Raw genomic sequence first — 20,647 nt, forward strand, 5'->3', positions numbered from 1 at the left:
AAGGATTGTTTTAGTTTTCTGTATCCATTGCTACAAGGAAGGTTCAATAAATGTTTGCTGATAAATGAACAAAAGAGCAAATTAGTCCCATCCAGGTGAGAGAATCTGGGAAGACTTCGAAGACAAAGGAGCCTAAAAGGTTGACTTAGGTACTGTGAGGTGGAGATGCAGCAGCAGGTGGCCTTCTGGGACCCCAGCTAGAGCCACGGCCCATTCCTTCTGGCCTCCGTCCCTCCTCCCCACCCCACCCGCCCCGTCTCCAGAGCAGCCCTGCGTCAGTCCTCCTCCATGTCTGCTCTCTCAGGGCTGGTGTCATGCAGTGGTGACTCAGCGACCCCTGGAGTTCAGGTCTCTCCCTGAGCTCATTGACAGGCAGGCCCGGGAGAGTCGGGGAGCAGCCCTGGAGAGTCGGGGAGCAGCCCGGGAGAGTCGGGGAGCAGCCCGGGAGAGTCGGGGAGCAGCCCTGGAGAGTCGGGGAGCAGCCCTGGGGGCGTCGCATGCTGAGTTCTCTCAAAATGACCGGGGGGTGGAGGCGGGGGCTTGATTTCCAGGGAAAATGCTGTTGTCTTTTCACTCTTTCATCAGAAGCAAACCAATAATCCCAACCAGGTTATCTTGGGACACTGGTGGGTTCAGGTTCAGCTGTCACCCTTGGGGCGTCCATCTCTCTCCTTCAGAGGCCTCCCCAGGCCTCTGAGGCAGCCGGCAGCCTCTCACAAGGTCACAGGCTCAGGGCAGGAGGCCCCCTGGATAAAAGCCAGGAGGCAGAGGGGATGACCCCCAGGTGAGCCCCAGGGAAGCAGCAGCTCCTGGCCCGGGACAGGGCTCGGCTAACCGGAGCAGGCTGACGCTGCCCGTGCTGGGACCCCACGGCCGGCCCCCCGCCCCACTCTGTGAACCACTTTCTCTCTGCCTTTTCCCCTTCCTTCTCTCTCCTCCCCAGTTGGCCGTCCCTCCCTGAATCTTAGCCCAGGAAAGGATGATGAGAGGGCGGACAAGTCTCCCTTAAGTACCCCAGCTGCTTTGTTTTTCTTTGTGGTAGTTATTCCCACCTGAAATTGATCACCTGGTTTGTGCTTGTTTCCCAGACTTGAATGGAATGAGGGCACAGACTATTATGTTCACGGCTAATTATGCCCCAGCACTTAGAAGGGTGCCCAGTGCATCACAGTTAATGAGTGAATGAATGAGGTCACATATTCGGTCCCATGCCCCAGGCTCTGGTGACTTAGCGCTGGGCAGTGCCCAAGCTCTGTCTTTGGAAGGTTCCTGGACAGACAGCCAGGAACCTGGGGCTGGGGAAAGCCCATTGCAGTTCTGCAACCACTTCTTTTAAGCCTGGGGGAGCCGCAGAAGGAGGTTTGGGGGTACAAAGCACTGGGGTCAGGCCCTAATGCTTGCCTTACCTTCTAAGGAGAGACGTGCAGACCCTCTTGCCGCAGTCTTGGCATTGTCTCTCGAGTCCTCCACCAATGCCCACCCTCCTCTGGTCCGGAGCACTGAGTTCATTTCTCCTTCTGTCCCTCAGTGCTGCCTGTTTGGTGGGCAGGACTCCTCTGCTGACATGGTAGCTGGTCCTGGGAGGGACCGGATGATGCCCTGCTCATGCCCTTATTTACGGCAGGACAGGCTGAGGCCCAGACAGAACAAATGAAGTCATTTGTTCAAGATCACACTGTCTGTCCTTGACAGGGCTGAGAGTTCATTTATTCATTCATTGGACACGTATTTATTGAGTCCCTACTACGTGCCAGCACTTTTCCAAGGCATTGGCGGTACATCACTGTAAAAAACAACAGGACAATTAAATCAATATAACAGAATTAACAACTAAAATAACTACCATATGTTAGTCTTTCACATTGCAACAAGTATTGTACTAATTGCTTTATTTATACTATTTAATTTAACCCTTACAACAAACCTATGAAGTGAGTCTTCATTTTTCAGGTGAAGTCTACTCAGCTAATAAGACGCTGATTCCACGCCCTGTGTTTCTGGCCACTGCGATACATCTCGGCTCCCTAAATTAGAAGACCTCTGTCTTGCCTCCCAGTCCAGGACTATTTCTGCTCTACTCTTCTGCCTCTCAGACTTCCCCGTAGCTCCATTCTCTGTCTGAAGAGCATCTGCTGTTTAAAGGTCAAAGTTTGTACCCACATGTAAAGTCTAAAGTCAGTAGATGACCCAATCCTTTCTTGGGTCTAGGAAACATATTACAAAATTAGAGAGGAGACCGGGAAAGAGAGATGATATCATGTGCTAGTCACCCTGGAGCATGCAGTAACAGAGGATGGTCTTTTCCTGGGGGTCCAGAATTGAAGAGTTAGTTAAAATGTGATTAGTGCTTTCTAGGAGAGGGATAGAGATATACTAAACAACCCATATCTGTAAGGAGCAAATAGCCTAGTACCTCAGTGGGAACACTTATATATTGGCGAGGTAGAGACAATACAATGTGTTCACAGTCTTGCTAAGGCTTCTCTTCCTAGGCTTATAGCCAGACTACGTTTCCCAGACACCCTTGCTGCTAGGTTTGGGCCATAGGAGTGATCAATGGGATGTGGGCAGAATTGATGTGGTATTGTCCACGCTCCATCCTCTTAGATCATATTTAAGGTGACAGCCTCACAAGTTGGAAGTAGCCTAGAAGTGCCAAGTAGAACCCCCTGACGCTCATTAGGCTGTGCGTGGTATTTATGATTTGGCATAGCCTAGCTACCTGGACCACTAGCAAAACTTAGCAGCCAGCCCCCATCCTTAGGGGTTTTCCAAAAGTCATCTCATTACCATAACAAAAGATACCTTTAGCACTCTCTTCACATAGGAAATTCCAAGCTCTGTGCCCGGATTGGGAATGAAAAACAAATATATATTTATTATAAAGTACAAGATCACAAAAGATATTTAAGAATGTAAAGAGATCGGGGGTTCCCTGCTGGCACAGTGGTTAGGAATCTGCCTGCCAATACAGGGGACACGGGTTCGAGCCCTGGGCCGGGAAGATCCCACATGCCGCGGAGCAACTAAGCCCGTGCACCACAGCTACTGAGCCTGCGCTCTAGAGCCCGCGAGCCACAACTACTGAGCCCACGTGCCACAAGTACTGAAGCCTGCGTGCCTAGAGCCCGTGCTCCACAACAAGAGATGCCACCATGCTGAGAAGCCCATGCACCGCAATGAAGAGTAGCCCCCGCTCACCGCAACTAGAGAAAGCCCGTGCGCAGCAACAAAGACCCAACACAGCCAAAAATAAATAAATAAATAAATTTATTTAAAAAAAAAAAGAGAATGTAAAGAGATCCTAAAACCAAAAAGTTTGAGAAACACTGCAATAGAAGGAACAGAACGCAGGTAGCCAGTCACAAGATCGCTGGAATTACAGAAAGGCCAAGCAGTCAGTGGTGAGGAAGCTGGAGGGTGGCTTCACTGGGAGCTGCTCCTGCCCTGGAGACTGCAAGAACAGGCACGGGGGTGGTGCTCCAGCAGCCATGAGCCAGAGCTTCCTTTTGGGACCCCACATCATGAAGGAGGACCATCTGGCAGAATTAGAGCACAGAGTCAGGGATACCAATACCAGAGTCAGTTCCAGTGGGAACTGGAATCTTGTCAGGGGCCGTAAGCAGTTACGGAAGGGGGTCCCTGGATAATGAGAGCCAGGCATGGGCTTTCTTGACATAAGAGAAGCCATTTTGGGCCTAAGCCATTTTGTGATCTGAGTCTGGCCACAGTGCTTGCTCTTGAATAGTCTCAGTAATTAATGATCTTAAGGGAACAAAAGAATGCAGGAACAAATGACTGTTATCAGGCAAGAGAAGTAACAATAGCAAAGATAATGTATCAGTTTTCAAGACTCCCAGTTCTGTTTCAATGGTAAAGATTAGCCTGAAGAGCTTAACCACCAGATTTACTGGAACCTAAGGGATGATGACGTTGACCTTTTCTGACCCTCGTGACTTCAACAACCGACTAAAGCTTGGACTCTGTGGATCTTTGTCTTGATTCTATGCTGAATTCTCCTCTGCTCAGGCCCCTTCATGGATATGCCTGTACTCTTAGCTTAAAACTTCCCTAATTTTGCTGCTTAGGGAGACACTGCTTTGGGAAAGATCCCGGTGTTCTCCTTACTTGCTGCAAGTAATAAATCCATCCTTCTGATCTTTGACTTGGTTGTGTCTTTAGACACCCACCAAGAGGCAAACCCGGCTTCTTTGGGTAACAGGACTGCCTGATGGGAGCTGAAAAGAATCATAAGGCACAGCCCCTGCTGGACACCCCACCCAGAGGAGAGAGAAGGGGCGAGAAATGCCCTTGTTTCTTTCTTTCTTCTGTCTTGTTCTCCAATTTCACTGGACAACCAGGTCTGGAAGTTCTTAACAGACCTTGGAAAACATAGTTTGCAGGACTCAGTCCTACTGCAACACAGAGCAGAGGAGAGCAGGGAAGGCTACACGTGGATCTGAGAGCAACAGGCGCGTGCCTGGCTCAGAAAAGGAAGGAGAGAACCTGGATGCTGGCTCAAGGGAGCCACAAGGATGAGAAAAGTCGGCTTACGACGGGAGGTTCTTATACTGATGTGAGGGTAAAGCAGAGGATGACAGAGGCAAACCCAGTCTGGGTGGAGATAAGGGCAGCAGGGGGAGATGGTGGACTCCAGGCAGAATGTTGGCCTTGGAGATAGGGGCCACTGGATCTAGAATTTCCCTATGGAAAGGGCTTAGTAGGGCCAGCTGATCGGAACTAGAAATGAGATAGGTTGGGACCTGGGACCCTTTGCTGCAGTGCTTGTACCTGGACAAAGGTCTCCTCAAGCAACAGAATACAAAGAAACTTAAAAAGAAAAAAAAAAGATACAAATGAACTTATTTATAAAACAGAACAGACTCACAGATTTAGAGAAGGAACTAATGGTTACCAGGGGGAGGGATAGATTGGGAGTTTGGGGTTGACATGCACACACTGCTATATTTAAAATAGATAACCAACAAGGACCTACTGTTTAGCGCAGGGAATGCTGCTCAGCATTCTGTAATAACCTAAATGGGAAAAGAATTTGAAAAAGAATAGATACATGTATATGTATAGCTGAATCACTTTGCTGTACACCTGAAACTAACACAACACTGTTAATCAACTATACTCCAATATAAAATAAAAAATTAAAAAAAAAAGAAACTATAAGGGACTGAAAATAACTGCATGCATACACAGGACAAATTATGAACAAGATACAAAAAGGCTAAAACCCAACTGCCACTTCTCAGGTGCCAGGAGCAAAAGCAGGGACCTGCGCATGATCCCTGCACACAGCACCACCAAGGTGGTGGGCAGACCACCACCCAAGCCACCCCTCTGGCCTGACCCATGAACCCACCCCACCCTCACCCTACTTAAAGGACTAGCTTGCCGTCCCCTCAGGAAGTGAGCAAGGGAAACTGTTACTTGTTTTCACTCCCTCGTGCTGCAGCAGGAGTCCAAATAAAGCCTTTCCTCAATTTCTTGTCTGGCCTCTTATCAATTTCTATTGATTAAGGAGTCCAAGAACCCAGGTCAGTAACGGAAACAGGGAACTTATTAAAAAACTGTTTGCATGCTACTCTTACTTAGGGTCCGTTTCTTCGGGGAGATTGTTGGATTTGGGGCATGGAAAGGCTAATATCTATCACTAGGCTAATAATTTTCAAGTCTCTATATGCAGTCTAGACCCCTCTCCCATCCAACTGTCTGCGAAAGATCTCCACCTGGATGATGAATACTGTGTACTTTGTACTCTTCCTCATGGGCTGGTAACTCTTTTTTTTTTTTTTTTAATATTTATTGAATACCTTTTTTTTAAAATTTATTTATTTATCTATTTATTTATTTATTTATGGCTGCGTTGGGTCTTCGTTTCTGTGCGAGGGCTTTCTCCAGTTGCGGCAAGTTGGGGCCATTCTTCATCGCAGTGCGCGGGCCTCTCACTATCGCGGCCTCTCTTGTTGCGGAGCTCAGGCTCCAGACGCGCAGGCTCAGTAATTGTGGCTCACGGGCCTAGTTGCTCCGCAGCATGTGGGATCTTCCCAGACCAGGGCTCGAACCCGTGTCTCCTGCATTGGCAGGCAGATTCTCAACCACTGCGCCACCAGGGGAGGGAAGCCCTGGGCTGGTAACTCTTATTCATCCTTCAGGTGTCTCTTGAAATGGACTTCTTCCCAGAATCCTTCCCGGGCTCCTAGACCAGATTCCCATAGCAAAGGCTTTATTGGCATTAGCTATTTGACGTCTATCTCTTCCATCAGTCTAAATAAAGAAGTAAACTGAGGCAAGCTCAAATGACTAGAAAGTGAGTTTGTGCTACTCGGGAATAGCAGAGGACTTGCAACCTGCAAAACGCCGTCTGCAGCAAGCTACTGGCAATCAGTGGACGGTTCGGAGGACTTTATTTATAGGCAAGGAGCACAAAAAGGGGGAGGTCCAGCCAGAGTCCCAGCAGCGAGTTCATTGGCTTGAGGACGGGGAGAGATTCGTGGCGGATGCTCATTGGTCAGGAGATAAGCCTCGTGTTTTGGTTAATCAGGCATTTACGATTTCCCAGCTCTCAAGTATTGTTTTTCCGAGTGCGCATGCGTGAGATTCGCCATTTTCTATCCTCCGGTTCCATTTTAGGTGGAAATGTTTTCACACGTCCCTTTCGAAAGTAGCAGCGTCTCCGGCGCCAGCTCCTGGCACAGTACTTGGTACCAGGTAGGTGCTTAGTAAGTGTTCGATGAGTGAGCGAATGGCTGACAGTTATCGGGAGGTGTGGGTGTGGGGTGCCTCCGCATCCTCGAGGGTCCATGGAGCAGCTGTGCCCTCCCTCCTGCCCCGAGAGGCCCGGGGAGCCAGAGAAGAGACCTGTGTCCGGCAACCTCACTTCCCTAGCGCATGCCGTTCACAGACAGGAGCTGGGAGCTGGCAGGTTAATTTGGCTGTCACCTGGTGGCCCTGTGAGCTCGGGGAAACCACGAAACTTTTCTCCGTCTCCCATCTTCTCGTGGACGAAATAGAGACAGTAGTACCTGCCCTTTCCACCTCTCCAGGTTGTAGTGGAGGGGAGCATTGATGTTACTGATAGAGAAGCACCAAAGCTCAAACCGGAATTCAGAGGCGCCCTGAGCAGCCCTCGCTCTGAGCCCTGGCTGGCCACACTGATGTCGCCAGCCCAGTCCGTCTCCTAGAGAGAGGAAATGTTAACTGGGATCCGCTTCAAGGGAGGCAGCCCTTTGACTGTGGAGCTGGCCTGTCTCCTCGGCTTCGGAAAGCAGCGCCTCCAGCAGGTGTGGGGTGTGTTGGGCAGCCGAGGGGCCAGCCCATCTCCCACCACTATCCCCACTGTGGGGTTGGCCCAGTGGGCAGGTGAAGCAGAGGGCGGGATGGGTTAGACCCAGGAATTGCGATTCCCAGATCAGCTCTGGTCCCAGGACAGGTTCTCTTTCGGCCAACAACAAATGAAAGAGATAGGTCCTGAGCAGAAAGCAGCCTGGCAATGCTCATGTCCCTTCCCTGCAGAGACCTTTGCCCAAGCTGGGGATATAAGGACTAAAGGCACAGCTTTTAGTTGAACTTAGAGTTGAACCAGAGATAGAGTGGATGCCCTTATTCTGGGCGAGGACCCTGCCTTGCTAGGGAGCAGTGATAGCTGAGGTTTGTTGGGGACACAGGGAGTGGGTGGCAGGCCTGTCCCAGGGCTGCTGCCTGGCTCTTTTTCTCCTGGAGCTGCTGCGGCAGGTCTGCCAGGCACTGAGGAGGGTGCTTCCTGGCTGCAGGCACTGGGGTTGACTCACAGCTGTACCAGGTGGATGCCCCGGGAAAGGGCTTGTCTCAGAGGAAGGCCTGAGGTTCCAGGGGAGAAACAATCTCACTTCCTCACTTCTCTAGCTGAAATGCTATGCGACCTGCTTTGGGGGCCATCAGGGCGCATAGAAGCCCAAGAGGCCCCCCACAGGCAGGGGATTGGAGGGGAGGTGGTCCACAGGAATGCAGGAGTCCCCCATGCCCTAATCCCCAGGGCCTGGCTGGAGGGCGGGGCTGGTACAGGCTAGGACTGTGGTTTCACCACCAAAGCCCCTCCAAAGCCAAGAGGCCAGAGTGTATGAATTATAGGTGAGGGGCTGAGCAGGGGGCCCTGGGCCTCACGTCCCTCCAGGGTAGATAAGGACTGATCAAAGGCACTGCTTGTAGGCCCATCCCTCATTCAGCACAGTTTCCAGGATCCACCACCCAGCGAGTGGCTGGAGTGACAAGACAGATAATATATGTACATAGAGGGGATTTTTTGTTTCCTTTTGAAGTCCTTTGCATAAACATGTTGTGTGTGAACCAGCCCGAGTACCCCGGCTGCATAGCCCCTACCCCACTGGTGTTGGGCCTTACACCCCGCAGGCCATCCTGTCAGGCTGGCTCTGCTTCCTCTGCTGGTTTATCCCTTGGAGCCCAGATTGGCTTGAAATGAACGCCAAGAGCAGCTTCTGTGAGCCTCAGTAAGAGCCCTGGGGGACCTGTGGCCGCCCATGCCAGGCTTGGGGTCAGCTGGCACTTCGTCACAGCCTCTGATCCAGCCCCTGAGCCCTGGGGGAAGTGTAGATTCTCCTGGAGGTTCTCTAGAGGTCACGCACCAATCACCCAGCAAAACAGCGTCAGGCTTCCCTGCCCAGTAGACATCCTGGCCCTCTGCATCCCTGTTCCCGGGCCCCGGGCTGCCAGTGCCCGCTTCCCTTGCTGCTCCTTGTTCAGACTCTTAAAAACCCCTCTGCTCTCCAGGGCAGTGGGGCCTTTCCCAGATCCTCCCCGCAGGCTTCCTGCGGATTCCCCTTCAGTGTGCAGACAGCAGCTTTCACCCAGCAAACAAGGGGCACTGTGACTGCCTGTAGTTTCTTAAACCTGCCTGGGTGCATCCTGCCTGCTTCATCCCGCCACTGCTGAAGAAGAAAAGAGCTTGAGGAAGAGAGACCGGTTGTAGGTTGCCCAAGTTCTTGTGCGCCCTGGCTTTGCTCCTGGGGTGTTTCCAAAGCTCAGGGCTGGGGTCTTTTTTTTTTTTTTAATTAATTTATTTTATTTATTTTATTTTTGGCTGCGTTGGGTCTTCGTTGCTGCGCGGGCTTACTCTAGTTGTGGCAAGCGCGGGCTACTCTTCGTTGCGGTGCGCGGGCGTCTCATTGCGGTGGCTTCTCGTTGCGGAGCACGGGCTCTAGGTGTGCGGGCTTCAGTAGTAGTTGTGGCTCGCGGGCTCTAGAGCGCAGGCTCAGTAGTTGTGACGCACGGGCTTAGTTGCTCCGCGGCACATGGGATCTTCCCGGACCAGGGCTCGAACCCTTGTCCCTTGCATTGGCAGGCAGATTCTTAACCACTGCACCACCAGGGAAGCTCAGGGCTGGGGTCTTTGTCCACTCTCAGGATCTGGGAATCCATCCCCGCCCCCGCAAACCCTCAGTAGTCTTTCTTCCCTCCAAACAAAGAGCCCTTTTGATCTTTATCACTGTCTTGGAACCTACATGCCAAACTTCTTGGGTAATAAAAATAAGACTCTAAGCAAACATTTAGAGAGCACTTACTGTGTTCTAGGTACTGTTCTCAAGGGCGTGGACTGGGGTGTCATGTCTTTGTATCCCCCAGATTCCTTGCCCTCCAGGAATATTTGCTGATTGACTCAGTCTGCCCTTGGGCGGTCCCATCCCACCCCGGTTACTCACTTTTCCCTTTCTCTTCAAAGGGCGCTGAGATTTCCTGCCCTTTCCGACTTCCTCAGGAGGAGTGAGTGATGGGGAGTGACCCGGAGAGGCTTCGGGGGCCATCGGGACTTTCTTCCTCTGACTGCAGGTAGGACGCTTGGCCTGTCAGTGGAAGCGCCAGCCAGAGCCGAGCAGAGGGAGACATAGGTGGGCTTTCTGAGCACGAGGGGAGAGAGGCACCCTGTGTGTTCATGGTGATTGTCTCCAGATGTGGACTATGGACAGTTTTGGTTTTCTTGTTATGCTTTCCTGCTTCCATGGTTTCCTACCATGAGCAGACATTACTTTCACGTTCTCAAAAAAGAAGAAAAAATCAAATGTTTACTGACTATTTTGTTGAGCGGTGACTGTGGAGAAGAGTTTGAAAGGATGAGTACACAAGGCTCAGAGCTGGGCTGGCTTTCAGCAGGCGTCCATCCTGGTGGTCAGTGACCTGTTTTGACTGATCAGTTCTAATGCCACATGCATCGATAAATAGTTTAATCTCTCCCCGCCCAGAAGTCATAATCTCTTCCTTGCAAGGGAGGAAGATTCTAATGTGGGACCAATACCCTTCCCCAAGCCAGCAGCGCCAGTCTGATGATCTACTCTGTCAATCTCTTTGCTCCTCCAAAGATGCTACGTGAGGAGGTTCTATCACTTCCCTCCTGGATTCTCTGTTTCAACCTCCCAGCCCGTACAGTTAGCTATCTCTCCCTCCAAGTTGGTGTCCACACTCTAGAGGGGAGATCCTCAGCCCTGGCTGCACACTTAAAAAATGCCAGGGTCTGAGTTGCATCCTGCCCCAGTTGCATCAGAACCTCTGGGGGGAGCCCATAGCAGGGGTAGTTTCTATGGCTCCCCAGATGCTCTGATGTGTAGCCAGGGTCAAGGACCACTGGGGCAGCCGGGCAGAGGCAGAGAGGCCCCAGCGTTGACAAGGGGGCCAGCGTGGGTTTGTACTAGATGCTATGGAGGAGGACACACGGCTGACCACACACATAGGTGCCTGCCCTCCGGGGGCTTGTAGTTGATGAGAAAGCCAGAACCTGTGCCCAGAGGGACAGGGACACTGAGAGTGAAGCCCACCGTGTCCAACCTGTGCCAATTCAGACCTGGGTGTTGAAATGCTGAGGAGGGACGTGATCTGGGTGGCATGAGGATAATCAGGCCGGTCGTTCTGGAGGCAGTTTTGGGGGGAGAGTCCCTCCCACTGGTGAAGTGACTCTTGTGGTCATTTTCTAAGGGTTTTCTCTGAGGCCCTTATCTGATGACCCAGCCTCTTTGTAACTCTGGCTCCGGCGGGTGTGGCTGGCCGCTCTTCAGTCAGTGCCCTGGCTCTCCAGGACACCCCGGCAGGACTAGGCTGGGACAGATAAGAACTGTGCTTGTTAGCACAGCTGTTCCCTGCAACACCCAGCGTTGTTTTCAAACCTACGGAAACTTGGGTGCGGAAGTGTGGCTACATCCACCCAACTTCAGAGTTGGGCTTGGTTCCAAATAAAAGGAAATTTAGTCAGTTTTCCCAGACACAGGGACAAAAATAGAGTTGACAGGAACCTCAAAGGGTCTGCTGGGGTACCAGGGTCGCACCTACAAAAATCAACTGGATCTTTGGTCTGGATGCACCAACACTTGAGCTTTCAGCCTCAGCAATGACCCCTGGAATCTGTCCGCACAGGTTCTTGACAGACAGTGTTCTGAAGGTGATGTTGTCTTACAGGAAGGTGATTTTGTTCCTTCTGCTGGAAGCAGTCCTAGAGGTTTCTCTGTGTTTTCTGAGCCTCTTTGGCTGATAAGCTAGATTCTGGGGCATATGAAGTTCAAATAAAGTGTCTGCTTGGTCAAGGAGAGTGTACCACAGGGAGCAAGGAATTGATGGCATAACTTATGTTTGGGTAGGTTGGACCCCAGGATGACTTGTTCTGGCCGGATTCAACCTGGGGCCTTTCAGGGAACTTGTTCTGCCTCAGCGTCCCCAGTAGGATGATGGTGAGCCAGTGTTGACATCACACATGTCCTCCCTCACCCTCTGGAGAGTGTTCTTCTTTCTACTGCCCTTCCAGCAACTCAGCACTGGGCACCTTACACACAGTGGCCCTGGTGGGGGGGGCGGGGTCTCTAGCTCACCGTGGGCCTTTTCAGGACCCCTAAGTGAGCAGGTTTCCCAACATCCGACACATAGAGATTGCACCACTGGGAGCAGCAGAGCTGAGCCTGAAATTCAAATCTCCAGATCCCCAGCCCATCCATCCCCGTGGAGTGAGAGGTGGGTGGTGAGATGGCCGTGCCCAAAGACTCCAGAATCTCCAGAAATGGGAGATTGTGTAAAGCACGAAGTGTATAACTAGGGTTGGAAAGGACAACGTCTCCATATGTTTGTGCGGGTGCTGTGCTGCATGTGGCCGAGCAGGCCTTGTAGACAACACAGATATCCTCATTCTCCCGGGGAAGGTTCTGGAGAGCTCGGGGCCCCTGGTTGTGTTGATGGGAAGGGGAAAGGATGTGAGATGGCAGAACTGAACTCATTCTCTTTAAAATTAGAAATGCAAAAAGAAATGCAGCATGGAAGTGAGGGGGTGGGGGGGTGAGTTGTCTGACCCCTCTGAGCTTTAGTTTCCTCATCTGTAAAATGGGAACAAGAGAAGTATCTACTTCACAGAGTATGGTGAAGGTCTTGCTGAGATGATATTTAAAAAGTGCCCCGAGAGAGCGCTGGGCACGGGAAACTCATTAAGGCTGAGAAACCACCTTTCCTGGCTCCTTCCCTTTGAGACAAAGGTGCCCCCTGGGGGAAGTGACTTGTGCCTGAGACCTGCAGTGAGTCCACAGCTCAGCCCTCGAAGGCCAGGCCGTCTCCCTGCCGGTGCACTGAGTGTCTGCCTTCCTCTGGCCGGCCTGGGGCCCTGCTTCCCCCCCATCTTGCAGCCGCCCTGGCCGGAAACCCCGCCCCATTGTCCTAGGCGGCGGGCTCTGTGGAGCCCAGCTGTGCTGGGCTGACGTTGGGCTGACAGTTTCCTCCTCTGACTTAGATAAGTTCAGGAGATGCCTATCGGCTTCAGGGAAAGGGTGGAGGGTCTGAGCCGAGGCCCCCTGCCCCGGGATATCTGGCAGACAATTCTTAGACAAGAGATCATTTAACCTCCACTTGTTGGGAGTTTGGGTATGAAGCTGGACAAGCCTCATTAACCCCTTCAGCGCCCTGGGTGCTGTGGGGAGGGAAGGTGGAAAAGTGCTCTTCCTTGGGCCTGGGCAGGCTGATACTCATGGATGCAGGGCTAGAGGGAGGGAGCAGTTTTCAGTAGGGGTGGTTCAGTTGCTCTCGGTTTGCCCCAGGAAAAAGCTTCTTTGTGGCTGAGCTTTGGAGTCTGGCAGATCTGAGCTTAAGTCCAGGCTGTTTCATGGAGTTACCCCAGTGAGCTTGGGCAACTTCAAGTTCCTCCTCTGAGCCCTGGGTTTCTCACCTGTTAAATGGAGCTAAAAATGCTGAGTGCGTGAGGTTACCGTGAGGAATAAAAGATCTCATACACATAGAGAAGCTAGCAGAGGGCCTGGCACAAGGAAACTAGCATGATGTTTCTTCCAGTGCTGCCGTCTGGTAGGTGGCCTTGTGACAACAGTGGGTAGGAACTCTCTTCACTGGAAACAGCAGCTCAGACTCTGATGGTAAGTCAGCTGGGGCATCTTGGCATGGAAGGAATATCGGTGCACTCAGTAAATACCTGTTTGTTGAAAGCTTGCTGTGTACCAGATACTGTTCAAGCAACTTGGCAGACAGCAGTGAGCAAGGGAGTCCCTGTCCTTAGGGTGTTCAGATGCGTGGGGCTGGGGGGAGAAGGTGGGGGTGGGGATGAGTTGGGGGGCTGGGTGGGAACAGATAATAAGCCAGCCAAACAGGAGAATATAACTTCACATAGAGACGGGCGCTTTGAAGAAAATGAGAATAGAATGAAGAGATGGTGACAGGCCGCACGGGTGCTATTTTACATCGGGCCTGTAGGGAAGGCCTTTCTAAGGGGTGATCTTTGAGCAGCGTTTGAATGGAGTCAAGGAGCGACCGGTTGAGAAAACGCGACAGGAGAGCTTTCCAGCCACTGAGAACAGCAGGCGTGGAGGCTCCGAGGTAGAGACCCAGTCTGGCAGGTTCTAGAAAGAGCATGAAAACCAGTGCTGATGGGGTGAAGGGGGAGAGGGTGCATAGGAGCTGTGGCCACACTTGGGGCTGAGGAGCCTCCCCTGGCCCCAGGCCATGACCTCTGTCCCTATGCAGGTGGCCTGTGTGTGCGCACGTGTGTGTGTGTACGTACGTGTGTGTGTGTGTGTGTGTGTGTGTGTGTGTGTGTGTCCCTGTGTGTGTAGGGACATTTGGGAGCAGCAGAGAGCTGACCAGGGTGGGCTGCGTATTTTTTTTAATTAGAGTGATGGCAGGCAGCTGTTGCTGCTTGCTTGCTTTATTTAGTCCCTGGTTTCTGATTTTCTGATGAAACCTTCTGGTGCTATTTGCTGACGCTGGAGGCCATCCTGAGTTCTGAAAACACAGCGGGGCCCAGCTGCTCCCCTTGGGCCTCCCCTGTGGAGAGTCAGCTCGCCAGCGGGCAGGAAACAGCCGGCAGCCAGGACAGTGCCCTCCACCTGGGTGCCAGCCCAGAGCCCTCATTAGGACCATAATCCGGGGAGAAGAAAGTCACTTGAGTCCCCAAGTCAATCCCGTGACTTGACGAAACTGCCCTTTTCTTTCATGAACCTGATGCTCACACGCATCCTTTCCTGGGACCGGGTGCTGATTAGGATACACACCCAGCTGGTGGTCCTGGGTGTGGTGTGCTGGCTGATAGCTGTTCTGACGGGGGTTTTTACATATTTCAAGTTATCACACTGCTAGAAACAAGGATGAACAAAAGATGTTCTCTGCCCTCAAGGAGCACGCCTGGGTGAGGGTGAAGTTTTGGCCACTGGATAAACCAAGCGCCAAGACATAAAGTGCATCAAAAAATCAACTTCCGCTAATGTTTATCTCCCCGAGCTGAACCCACATGTTGCTTAGTCCCTCTGCCCCATTTCCAAAGTCTGGACTGTTTTTCTTTCATTTCTTCTGGGTCTCCCCAAGGTTTTCACCTCGGAGTAACTGGTGCTTGGGCTGGCTTGCTCACCTTTGCTCTGCAAGGAGACCTTCTCGCAAATCTCAGGGCCTTGTGGGGTTTTCATTCCTCAGTCCCACCATTCATGCTGTTCCCCTCCGCCTCCCTAGGAAACTTTGTGTTACAACCTTTGGCTTCCTGAATGTCTCTGTGGAACTTCCGGCCTGCTCCACCCTCCTATGAATGTCTCTGCAACTCGAATTCTGCTCCATGGTCTCTTTGTAAAGCCCCTTAGTTCTCTGGGGACTGTCACGGCTGCCAGCGGCCACTGTTTTCCAGGCCCAACCCCATGCTTCCCAGGCCCCGGCCTTCCGTGGGCTTCCAGTGACCTCAGGTGTCCCCTACTTTTCAGCCTCTTGGCTCCTCCTTTCCAGCTCTGATGAAGTAAGGTGGCTTTGCACCCTCTCAGCTGGCGGGGGCAAGCAAAGCGCGGAGGGGGGCCGTGGAACACGCCACGGCGTTCTGGAAGGTCTCGCTGCTCTGGGGGGCAGGGGTGGAGTGCCCGCCTGGGGAGCAGACCCAGCATTTCTGGAATGGGCCTGGGACGGGAAGGGGGTGGGCAGTGACCAAAAATAGACCTGGATCCGTCCTGGGGCACCCACGGAAAGTGCTGGTGTGGAGCAGGGTGGGACGCCATTTCCCTGATCTCATCCAGCGTCTGTTTTCCTTTGCCTCCCCTGGTTCAGGGCCGCCCCAGCTGCGCTTTTTGTCATTGAGCGTTTATCAGGGCTCACTTCCTGCTGCGGGCTGCTCCTTTCTCTGCCTGTGTTGTCAACCTGAGCCCCAGGGTGCAGGCAGGGCAGGCTGGACCTTCCCCTAAGAGCAGGGGCTCGTCAGAAAGCCCATTCTGCTGGAGGGTGTGTACCAGGGGGTGGCCTCAGACTTCCCTTTCAGACCTTCTTCTTGAACTGGGTAGTGATTCACCCAGAACAATGACGTGATCACAGGGGCATGCCTGGGGCTGACGGCCAGGCCTCTGGGTCATGGGGTGGGGGGGTGCCCTGGAGCTCTCAGGAAAGGCCTCAGCGTGTTGACCCCGATGACTGGCTGAGACCCACCCTGTGAGGCCGAGCTGAGGTTTGGGCTGCTGAGCCTAGAGGGGGGCGGCGGATACAAAAGAAACACATTAGAGACACAGTGGCCGGGAGAGGATGGCCAGTCCCCAACCACAGGGCATCTCTGGAAAGTGCTGGCAAAGCACCTGGGAGAAGGCGACTTGGTGAGGTGCAGCCAGCCCCCCCTGAGTGCTGGAGGGATGCAGAGGAGAGGGCAGAGACAATCAGAGACTCCGAGTCACGGAGGAGCCGGCATCCACTCCGTCCACCCCTCGCTGCCCAGACGAGGAAACCGAGCCCAGCTGGCGAGGAGAGGGGCTCGGGTCTTGATGTCCCAGCCGCAGCGGGGGCCAGCGGCCCTGCAGCTAAGCTCCTGGTCATGGCTCTTTCCACCCACCTTGAGCCAGTGCCTGGGGGGTGAAGCACTTGAGCTGGGAGCCGGGAGGTGGGGTTTCCTGGTGTTGGGACACTGAGATCACCGCAGGGGACAGCAATTAGGGACTCGTGGCAGATGGATGGACTGGCCTGCCCTTGGAATGTTCTTATTTCCCTCTCGTCATCTGTGTTCACCCAGCTTGTCTTGTGTTGTCTTCTCCTCTCTGGTTGGGTCTCTCTCCTCCCTCCTCGTCCTGTTGGGCATGAATGCTGGCAAGAAGCCTGCATTTTTCCTCCTGATCCATTCTGGTTCCCAACCAGTTTTGTCTCGTAGTCGCCAAGCACGGTTTGAGGGAGCAGAGTGAAGGGCAAATGAACCGGAGGACGAGGCTTCAAGGCTTCTCCCCTTGAAGGGTGTGGTGCCCACAGATACCCATGGCAGAGCCAGCATGTGCTGGGGCCGGGCTGAGCGCTGAGTTACAGCCAGGAGGAGACGTGGTCCCTGCGCTCAGCTCACTGTTTGGTGGGGGAGACGGACGACTGTACAAGTAACTCGGGTATTAAAGAGAATGGGGTGAGGGCTCCAACCGTGATGGTGACCTAAGCCGCGTATGGTGGGAGGGACTTGGCTCAGCTCCGCTTCTTTCCTTTGTTTTTTGGTTGGTTGGTTGGTTGGCACGTTCACTAGTTTGTTCCTTCCTCCCTCCCTCTCTCCCTTCCTCCTTTCTTCCCTCTCTCCTTACCTCCCTCCCTTCCTTCGCTCTTTCCACGGTCTTGGATTTGCCCTTTGGGCACTGAGCCTTAATTTCCAGCTTCTTGCCAGATACTTCCAACTGGCTGTCCCCGCCCAACATGTCCCCCACACCTCAGTCTTTTCTTCCCCATACCTGCTTCTCTTAATTTCCCATCTCAGATGAAAGTATCGCTCTGTGGCCCCAGCCAGAAACCTCTGGTGTTGTTTTAACTTCCTCCCTCTTCCTCATATACACACGTCCAGTAAAGGATGTGTGAGGACCGCCTCCAAAACTCTTCCCAGTCCGCCCATCACTTCTCTCTACCCACATGGCCATGATGAACACGGGCTCCCACCATCTCTCTCCCAGACCACTGCAGGGGTCTCCTGCCCTGTGCTCCTGGTGTCCTCCTTTAAAGTACGGACCTGCCAGGAACGTTTCTAAAACACAAATCAGATTATTTACTGGACAGCATGTATATTGGAATCATTATGGACCAGGTACCATTCTAAGTGCTTTATAAATATTAACTCATTTTATGCTCCTAACAGTCTTATGAGGTATGTATGGTTATAACCATATCTCACAGACTTGAAGATGCCATTAATTGTAAGATGCATCTTCTTTTTGTAGCACCAAAAAAGAAAAATTATGATGCAGTGTATTCTTATCACTTAGAGTTTTTCTTTTGTGTTTAATGAAGGAGCTCCTGTGCATACTTACGAAGTTTATAAGTGAAATAAATTAGATATTCTTAAAAATTCCACATCTTCAGAGTTCCACCCTCTGAATTGTTTTTAAACTCAGAGTCATCAGTATCTATGTTTTTTTCTCACATAATTTCTCCGTGCCATTAAGAGTGAGGCAGGATTTCTTAAAAGTGTGGATTTTCTTTCAAATGACTGGCATAGATTCTGCAATATTTGATATGCACACATAGCTGAAGACAACTGTGCCATTATTGCCACCTAGCCAATGATTCTAAGATGATTTTAGATGTTTTAAAATGTGAAAAAAAAGGTGCATTTGTAATTGATGAAGTATGTTATCCCATCTGACAGATGAGAAAACCGAGGCACAGAGAGGTTAAACATCTTTCTCAAGGTCACATACCTAGTAAGTGGCGGAGCGGGGACTTGAGCCCAGGCAGTCAGCCTCTGGGGTCTGTGCTTTCCTAGAAAGCGTTTGCTGAAAACCCATTTCCTAGAGCAAATGAAATTCAAACTCTCACCACAACATTCAAGTCTTCTGTGACCCGGCCCTGCTTTTGTCTTCTAGCCTCATCAGCCCTCGAGTAGTTTGTGGTCCAGCTGCTCTGGCCCGCTCCCAGCCAGGCCAGTCATACCTTGGGCTTGCACTCCTGTGCCTGCCGCAGTAGAAGAGAACTTAGATGCCGCTCAGAGTTTAAGGCTCCACTCCAGTGCCACCTCCTTTGGGATACCTCCCCCAGCCCCTTGTTGGTACTCTCACAGGATTTAGTTTGTTAGGGCCCCGCTGGCAGCCTGCTGAGTATGCAGTGGCCCCTCTGAAAGTATGGGGGCCCCTTGGGGTCGGGCCCAGCTTCCTCCTTGGTGCCGCCCTCCCAGCACAGTGTCCCATCTGTGGGCTCAACCATACCAACCTCCCTTCCCTGCACCTGGACTGACAGGAAACCTGATGGTTTGAGAAGCATTCGGGAGATCTGGAATGTTCTGTGCTATAGTTGCCACTTGAACGTTGACCAGCTGGGGACTCTCTGTTCGCATAAGTATATCCTGTTCGTGGGGATGTGTTCCTAGCGTCATCCTGAGCTGTAGGAAAAAACGCCGGATTTGGCGTGTTCCAACCTAGAATGCCTCCCTCAAAACCCCTCAGCAACTTGCGGGACACGATGACTCAGGCATCGCCAGCTGGAGGACTCATGGGTGTACTTGTGTATGTATGTATGCACGTGTGTGCATGCATGTGTGTGTACGTGTGTGTATGTGTGCGCTTGCCTGCACAGGGCAGGACAGAAGTGTTGGCGGACAGACCTTGTTTTCTGCTAAAACCTCATTTCCTGTGGCTGGTGGATTCCGTGGAGGCTCCAGGACCCCCTCTTCCCGGTTCTCGACCGGGGGCCGTGAGCCAGCTGCCCTGGCAGGAGATACTCCGGCAGTCCTCCTCCACAGAGGGGATGGCAGAAACCCGTGTGGGAGAAGGGGGGGAGGATTGTTCCAGGCCTGCTCAGTTATTAAAGATGTCTCCAGATGATGAGGCATAGGGAAGAACAAAGAGACTGAAAAGCAACGAGATGAAAAAACACCACGCTCCGTGCTTTGACTGTCAGGCCCAGGCAGAGGCATTTGGTGGATATTCAGCTGTTTGGAAGAGGGGATTTCTGGCTGCATCGGGCTGGAGGGTCTCTAGGTGTCCTTGAGGACGTAGGAAAGACCGCCCTGGCTTGGGTCTGTGGTCCGCTGAGCTGAGGGGCTGTGTGTCCGATGAGGAGCGCCCTGGGTTTGTGGGTGATCGTTCTCCCCGATGTCACCCTTAAGGTCAGGCACTTAGCCTCCACGGGCCATTTTGCTCCTAATATCCCACTATGGATAGACTATCTATGATTTTAGCCTAAACTTTTGGTACCAATTTATATAACTACCTGGAACTGTCTCTTCAGAGTAGTGGTGACTCAAGTGGTGTTTTCTTTCCTGTTCTTACCTCTTTCTAAGCTTCCTGCTGGTGCTCTGGAATTTGGAGAACCAGCTAGCTGGGTTGTTGATCATAGCCTCCTTGTTTGGACAGATTAAATAAGGAAGGAAGGAAGGAAGGGACGAAGGAAGGAGGGAAGGAAGAAAGATCTAAATAAATTTATATATTTGATTAAGAGGCATCGCATCTGTGTTTTAAATGTAGATATTTTACACCTGGGGTCAAGCCGCTTCCCTTCGTCCTGGGGAGAGGGTTCTAGCTGAGGTGGCATTGGAGAAGTAATTTTGTTTAAGCGTTAAGTCCTTTAGAAGAGCTAAATTACACTCAGTTATGAATCACTGGTAAACACAAAATCACAACCGTTTTGTGTCGCTGGCACACCTGCGCACGATGTTTTCTGCGGGGGACACACCTGCAGACACGGCTCCCAGACGTCAGCCTTGCTCAGCGTCCCTCCCCTGAATGACAGTCACCTCCACCCACTACCTCAACGTGTGGCAAAGGGACAGGACGCCAGCCCAGGACACGGCAAGACCACGGAAGTCATGAAGAAAAAAGAACCCGCTGGCCTCCCCTTTGCCAAAGTGATTCTAGATGAAAGAGTGCCAGGGGGATGGGGCCAGATGTGCTTGAGAAAGGCTGGCTTTTAGGGATTTCCTGGGATGTCCTGGGGTTTGAGGTTGATGGTAGCTGCCTCTGGAACGGGGGTGATTTGAGGACCTTGATGGTCTGCCCAAGGGCTGTCCTTGAGCCTTTTCATGTAGAGAGCTTAGGGTGGCTTTGGGTCGGCATCGTTCTCTCCTGTGAGTCAGGAGCTTTTATGGGAGTGGAAGAGGGATCCAAAGTGGTCAGAGCTGTTGACCAGCATGAGGAAACAAACGTCATATTTCAAGGTCCTGACTGATGTGACCTTGAACTACCAGAAGAGGGGGATGGTGATGGTCGAGGAG

At 52.2% G+C, this 20,647-nt stretch overlaps 2 long non-coding RNA genes across 2 annotated transcripts in view; one reads left to right on the forward strand and one right to left on the reverse strand.

The window, feature by feature from the left end:
• The window catches only part of LOC309666097, an 85,871-nt gene that overhangs the window by 5,705 nt on the left and 59,519 nt on the right, over positions 1 to 20,647 (reverse strand). The window lies entirely within an intron of this gene.
• LOC309666106 lies at positions 504 to 12,284 on the forward strand. Its single transcript, XR_014266903.1, has 2 exons — positions 504 to 8,254; positions 8,585 to 12,284. It is a non-coding gene; the product is annotated as an uncharacterized lncRNA (long non-coding RNA).

Source organism: Balaenoptera physalus (assembly GCF_965194825.1).
Source record: "Balaenoptera physalus genome assembly, chromosome: 8".
Taxonomy (NCBI): domain Eukaryota; kingdom Metazoa; phylum Chordata; class Mammalia; order Artiodactyla; family Balaenopteridae; genus Balaenoptera; species Balaenoptera physalus.